Genomic DNA, 7,277 nt, shown 5'->3' on the forward strand with positions numbered 1-7,277 from the left:
TGGCTGATACTCAACACCAGATGCTCAATAAATCTTCTGTTTAGTGCAGGTATCACATTTTTGAGCTAAATAAGTTAAACTAATCAATACCTTCAGTTTGCAGGTGAGGACAAGGAGGCCCGGAGAGGGGCACTGTGCAAGGGGTTACACGGCTGGTCACAGCTGGAGCTGGTGACAATGGTATCAAACACCTCATTGAGAGACTGATGGCAGAAATACCGGTGTCTTACAGTAAAAGGCCCTCGAATTTCACATCACAACCACGGTCCCTCGGCTGTTGCCCGTGTGGGAGCTGTCATAGAGCCTGCCGCAAGCTCCTCGTTGGGCAGACCTGGATATCTTAGGCTGAATTATCATCTGGCATCCTTCCTCCCATCCCCAAAGGAAGGGAAAACTAGGAAGCACAGCAGAGCATCCCCTCAGAGGGGGAAAAAAGTCACATTTATATCTATCTAGGTATCTTGGTCTGTGGAATCTAACATTTTGGTAGAAAGGCTTGGTGTTCTTTCCTTCCAAACATCAATCTCTGAGCGTCCCCTCTGGACTCGTGTTCCCTAACCTCAGTAAGAAATCATGTTGGGAACAAATGCTTTCTTCATCTGTCTCCTGATGCCTCGCTCATTAAGCTCCAGTAACATCTCCCTGCTATGATCTGCCCCATCAGTGGGAGCTTGAGAATTCCCAAGAGATCTTGGGCAGAGTTTATCTTGGCATCGATCGGTTCACACTCGTGATCTCCTTGTGGCAGGGCCCATGACTTATTCATCTTCTTGTTCCTGGTGGCAACACGGCCACAGCTGGCAAAGAGTAGGATCCCAGTTGTCAAATCTAACTGAAAAAAAAAATTGCAAAGTAGTGTCCTGCTGTGAATGCAATGTTTTGCTTCCAAACACAAACTTTCATTTTTTAACACCTCTTTTTCATATGAGAAATTCGGGTGGTGAAAACAGATGGGATGGTGCAAACATCCTTTCAAAAGGCCAGGCTGCTAGGACTCCTATTTGGTTGGTGTGTATTAGACTGAACCATAAGAAAGTCCTGTTTTTGTAAGTCAGGGGTAGTTGAGTGTTGCCCATTTTCTTTGTTTAGATTAACAGAAGTAAAAAGAATATAACTGCAGATACATTGCTTTTTACTTTTCACCAGACTCTTGAACGGAGAAGGCAATGGCACCCTACTCTAGTACTCTTGCCTGGAAAATCCCATGGATGGAGGAGCCTGGTAGGCTGCAGTCCATGGGGTCGCTAAGAGTCTGACGTGACTGAGCGACTTCACTTTCACTTTTCAGTTTCATGAACTAGGGAAGGAAATGGCAACCCACTCCAGTGTTCTTGCCTGGAGAATCCCAGGGACGGGGAACCTGGCGGGCTGCCGTCTATGGGGTCACACAGAGTCGGATATGACTGAAATGACTTAGCAGCAGCAGCAGCAGCAGACTCTTGAAGGGAATGTATAGGCCAAGAGGGATGAAAACTCACTGGTCAGAATAATTGTGTGACATTCTACCCCATTTTCTCTAGTAGTACACTATCACCTGAAAAACACATGCCATAGGTGTTCAAATTTTATGTTATATAGCAGTATATGACTTTAAGGATTAACAGCAAAATTGATAGTGTTACCCTGTGGGACTATTCTGTTCCCATGAATATACTACAATATATTTAGCGCTTTTCTAAAATAGGCCCTTGGGGCTGCCTGGACCCGCAGAACTAGGCTACGGTAAAGGAATGCCCAGAATGCCATTTGCCTTGGTTTGTATACCTACCACCCGCTGGGATATTTCAGTTCAGTCGCTTAATCATGTCTGACTCTTTGCGACCCCATGAGTTGCAGCACACCAGGCCTCCCTGTCCATCACCAACTCCGGGAGTTCACTCAAACTCACATCCATCGAGTCCGTGATGCCATCCAGCCATCTCATCCTCTGTTGTCCCCTTCTCCTCCTGCCCCCAATCCCTCCCAGCATCAGAGTCTTTTCCAATGAGTCAACTCTTCGCATGAGGTGGCCAAAGTATGGAGTTTCAGCTTTAGCATCATTCCTTCCAAAGAACACCCAGGGCTGATCTCCTTCAGAATGGACTTGTTGGATCTCCTTGCAGCAGCAAAGGGTCCCCAGTTCTCTTGCTGGCACCACTGTGAGTGATGTCATGTGGCCTGATGATAATAAGCAGACGACTTACTCCTCTGGGCTCCTAAAGACCATCTCCTTCCCTCACCACATCGGTAGAACAGGACTAACAATTGTTTCTACCTGTGCCCATCACCACTGTCACCTCCCAATAGCCATGTTCCCTTCTTCCTCAGGAAAGGAATCCCAGGTTCTTACCCGAGCGCATTGCTGCTAAAAGAAAGACCACACTTCCAGACTCCCTTGTAGCCATACGACTGAGTTCTTGTTGGTGAGATAAAAGGAGAAGCCCCGCCTGGCACTTCTGGGAAGTTTCTTTAGAAGGCAGAGGTAGATGTCACATTTCTACTACTTCTGCCCTTAAGGAGCCTGGAGGCTGCCACTCTGTCCTAACCACAAGTCAGAAGCTGAACAGACTACTCTCCTTGGATCCATAACAGAGAGAACTCAGGGCAAACCGCTGCCCCTCAAAGTGGAGACAGACAGAAAACACAGGGAGCTGTGGCTTCCAGATCAGAAACTCACAAGGGGAAACCACCGTGGGAACCAGTGCCTGGTGGGAAACTCTGAACTGTGATGGCCACGTTGCTGGAGGCTCAGGGTGGACAAGTCTGACAGTGAAACGCTCCAAAGAGACAGTCGCAGGGGGACTTCCGCACCCTCTGTTTACCTCCTGGAGCTCCACCAGATTCCCACAATAAATACCAGAGAGAAATTCCCTCCTGCTTGCAGTTGGGGATGGGGAAAGGAGCCACTCTGAAATCCTTCAGAGCAGCGGTCTCCGACCTTTTGGGCACCAGGGACCAGTTTCATGAGAGGCAATTTTTTTCCATGGACTGGGGAGATTTGAGGATGCTTCAGCACACTACATTTATCGTGTGATAAATTTATTTATTTCTATTATTATTACATCAGCTCCACCTCAGATCATCAGGCATTAGATTCCCCAAGGTTGGAGCAGACCCTTGCTCCAGAGCATTTTGTTCTTCTTTTTTAAAATATCTATTTATTTGGCTGCACTGGGTCTTATTTGCAGCATGCAGCGCAGGGGCTTCTCTCTAGTTGCCTTGTGGCATGTGGGATTCCAGTTCCCTGACCAGGGATCGAATCCAAGTCCCCTGCACTGGAAGATAGATTTCTAACCAATGGACCACCAGGGAAGTCCCACTTTGTTTTTCTTAACAAGGCCTACCCTCAGGGTAAACTAGTTAACCAGAGCCCAACCAATCAGGATTGTACTGAAGCCTAACTCCTCTGGGTTAGGGAAATACCTAACTGGACACAGTTAAGCTAGAGAACATAGCAACAAAATCCTCAAAAACAAAAAGGAAAAAGAACTAAGACTGAAAAATACAGAACAGATAATTCAAGGACAGAGGGACAACAGCAAAAGGTGACATACAGGTAATGGGAAAAACCAGAAGAAAAAGAGAAAGGAATAGAAGAAAGAATAGAGACTGAGAATTTCCCCTAAGTATTTTCACCAAACCACAGACCCAGAAAGCTAAGAAAACACCAAGTGGGATGAATAACAACAACAAAACACAAAAACCTACATCTAGGTCTATCATTTTCAACTTACAGAATATCAAAGACCAAAAAAAAAAAAAAAACAACAACAAACACTGAAAGAAGCAAGGAGGATAAATCTTATCTATAGAGGAAGAAAGATAAGAATTACTTTTTCCACAAAACTCATTCAGGCAAGAAGAGGGTAAAGAGAAATATGTAAGTGTTGAGAGAAAAAAGCCCACCAACCTCAAATTCTGTACCTTGCAAAATCATCCTTCAAAAGGGAAAGAGAAGGGATTCCCTGGCAGTCCAGTGGTTAAGATTCTGCACTTTTTCACTGCTGAGGGTCTGGGTTCAATCCCTGGTTAGAGAACTAAGCCTGCAAGCCATGCTGCTGCTGCTAAGTCACTTCAGTCGTGTCCGACTCTGTGTGATCCCATAGACGCCAGCCCACCAGGCTCCTCTGTCCCTGGGATTCTCCAGGCAAGAACACTGAAGTGGGTTGCCATTCATTTCCTTCTCCAATCCATGGAAGTGAAAAGTGAAAGTGAAGTCGTTCAGTTATGCCTGACTCTTAGCGACCCCATGGACTGCAGCCTACCAGGCTCCTCCATCCATGAGATTTTCCAGGCAAGAGTACTGGAGTGGGTTGCCATTGCCTTCTCCTTGCAAGCCATGAGACACAGCCAAAAAAAAGAAAGAAAAAAAGTTGAGGAGAAATAGACTTTCTCAGGCTAACAGAATTTAAGAGAACCTGTTGCCAGTAGACCTGCCTTGAAAGAAATGTTACAAGAAATTCTTTAAAGAGAAGGAATAGAATAGAGGTCAGAAACTTGGATCTATATGAAAAAAGAACATCAGAGAAGTAAGTGAAGGGAAAAATAAAAGGTTTTATTTTTCTTATTCTTAATTTGATCTAACGATCGTCTGAAATAATAGCAACAATGTATTCAATTAAACATGCTTTTGTATATATTATACGCATGCCTATCTGTGAGTATATACAGATGAGATGAATCACAGGAACAATATAAGAGGCAAAGGGCAGCAGGGTTGTTAGTGCCAGGTGCTCCCACTATCTGTCAAGGGGTGTGGCTTTACTTGAAAGAAGACCTCACTGTGTGTCTTCTGAGGACCAGTTCCGTGTGAATCACCTGGGGCATGAGACCCCACTTCTAAACACCTGAACTTGCATTTTAACAATATCTTCAGGTGGTCTGGATGCTTATCAAGATTTGAGAAGTGATGAACGGTGGTACTAAGGAAGGACCCTCTTTTTAAAAATTTTAATCTTTTAACACCAAAAAATATTTTGTGTTGGGGCATAGCCAATTAAGAATGTTTCAGGCAAATAGCGAAGGGACTCTGCAATATGTATGTGTATCCTTTCTCCCCCAAACCCCCCACCCATCCAGGCAGGCACATCATCACACTGAGCAGAGTTCTCTGTGCTATACAGTAGGTCTTTGCTGGTTATCCATTTTAAATATAGCCGTATGTCCATGACCGTCCCCAAATCCCTAACTATCCCTTCCCACTGGCAACCATAAGTTCATTTTCTAAGTCTGTGAGTCTCTTTCTGTTTTGTAAGTAAGTTCATTTGTATCACTTAAGAAGGACCCACTCTTGATCCCTTGGAAAGTGGTCAGAGATCTCCAGACTCCTAGAAACATTCCAGGATGAGACTGGCAGGCCCGTGATCATGACAGAATAAGAAGAGTTCTGGAATGAGAAGTTTAGTGGGGAAGGAAATCGGGAACTTTGCAAGGTGTGGGAGACAGGACAGAAAAGGTAGGCTGAAGCCAGAGGCAGGAGGGCCGGACTGACCTGCTGAGATTTCTGGAGGAAGTCATAGAAAAATTTTAAGCACTAAAGAAACAGGATCAGATTCTTATTTCTGGACCGAACTCTGGTGGCAGCGTGGAGGACAAAAGACGTAAGAGAGGCCGAAGCAGGCCTGACTTGTGTCCTTAAATGATTCCGTTTGGGACTAGAAAGGAAGTCTTTGAGGACTCAAAGGTGGAGGGTGACTACAAGTCCCAGGCCAACACAGGCTCCAGTTGCAGGTGGATACAGGTGGGTTCTTTCATCTCAAAGTGCTAATACCCAACAGCCACATCAGCATCACCCAAGAATCCTTAGAAATTCCTGGGTCTCACCTGAGATATACTATCAAGAAACTCTGGGGTAGGGCACACAAATCTGATTTTAAGTTCTCGTTCACGTTGAAAACCACTGCTCTAACCTGCCAAAAATTCTGCAGTCGATGCTAAGGCTTAAAAATTGCCACTTTTAAAAACTTTTCCTTAAAAACAAAACAAAGAAAAAAACAGAACAGTAATGAGAAATGGGTTTCTATGCCGAGTGGCCAGAATAAAAAACCACATATAATCTAGACCTTATATAGTGCCCAGGAAAAACAAAAAGCGTATTGATTATCTCGTCCAAAAGCCTAACATTGGGAGAATTAAAATAGTTCCTGCTGGGGCTTCTCTTGTAGCTCAATGATAAAGAATCTGCATGCCAATGCAAGACGTGCGGGAGCCTCGGGTTGGTACGACTAAGCATAGCACAGCACATAGCTTCCCTGGTGGCTTAGATGGTGAAGACTACGCCTGCAACGCAGGAGACCTGGGTTCAATCCCTGGGTCAGGAAGATCCCCTGGCGATGGCAATGGCTACCCCCTCCAGTATTCTTGCCTGGAGAATCCCATGGACAGAAGAGGCTGTTGGGCTACAGTCCATGGGGTCGCAAACAGTCGGTGGCGACTGAGCACAAAGCACAAAGGATAGGCGTGTTATGCTCTGGGGAGCCTAAATTAAGTAAAACGTCATCATGCCGGTTGTAAATTCTCTGTTCCCTTTATCCTCCACTGAAACGCCCTCAGAAAAAAACGCTGGGATTCCTGCTGGCCCTCTGAAAAGTGTGTTTCTGATGCAACCGCCCATGAAACAAACGCAATCCCAAATTAAAAACCCCCAAAGCCGGGCAGCGGGGCCGGCGCCACCCTCCCTAGGCGAGCAGGCCGTTTCCAGCCGCACCCTGAGGGCGGCAAGGCCTTCCTTCCCCGCGCTGTTCCCGAAGATAAATAAATCTCTCCTTGTTTTTATTTTTTCCAGACCTGAAATTAGCGGTGACTCAGAGCACTCAGGGCTGCCACAGTCGCCTTGGGAAGGAGGAAAAATGCGCAGACTTTTCCCCTCGCCCGAGGGCCTGACATGCAGAGGCTGGGCCAATCACTGGAGGTTGGCGGGAATCGCACCAAAGTAGGTAAAAAAATGTGGCATGCGCCCCCCGCGAGGCTGGCGCCGGGCTCCAGCCGGCCCTCCCTGCAGTCTCCTCTGCCGCGGGCCCGCGGGTCCCCGGGCCCCGCCCCTCTGCCTTCCTCCGCCCTCAGGCCCCGCCCCTCGGCCCTCCTCGGCACCCCCCCGGCCCCGGCCCTCGCCGCGGCGCACACCTGGCCAGGTGGCTACTTCCATGTAAGGACAACGGCAGCGCAGTGGGCGGGGCGCCACGTGCCCCGCCCCTCGCTCAAGCTCCGCCTCCTCGTCCGAGCTTGGGGAGGACCTGGTCCGCGCCCCTAACTGATGAGGGGCACTGGGTCCACTTCCCCGTCTCCGGAAACTGAGGAGG

This window comes from Budorcas taxicolor, chromosome 13, assembly GCF_023091745.1.
Source record: "Budorcas taxicolor isolate Tak-1 chromosome 13, Takin1.1, whole genome shotgun sequence".
In the NCBI taxonomy this organism is placed as follows: domain Eukaryota; kingdom Metazoa; phylum Chordata; class Mammalia; order Artiodactyla; family Bovidae; genus Budorcas; species Budorcas taxicolor.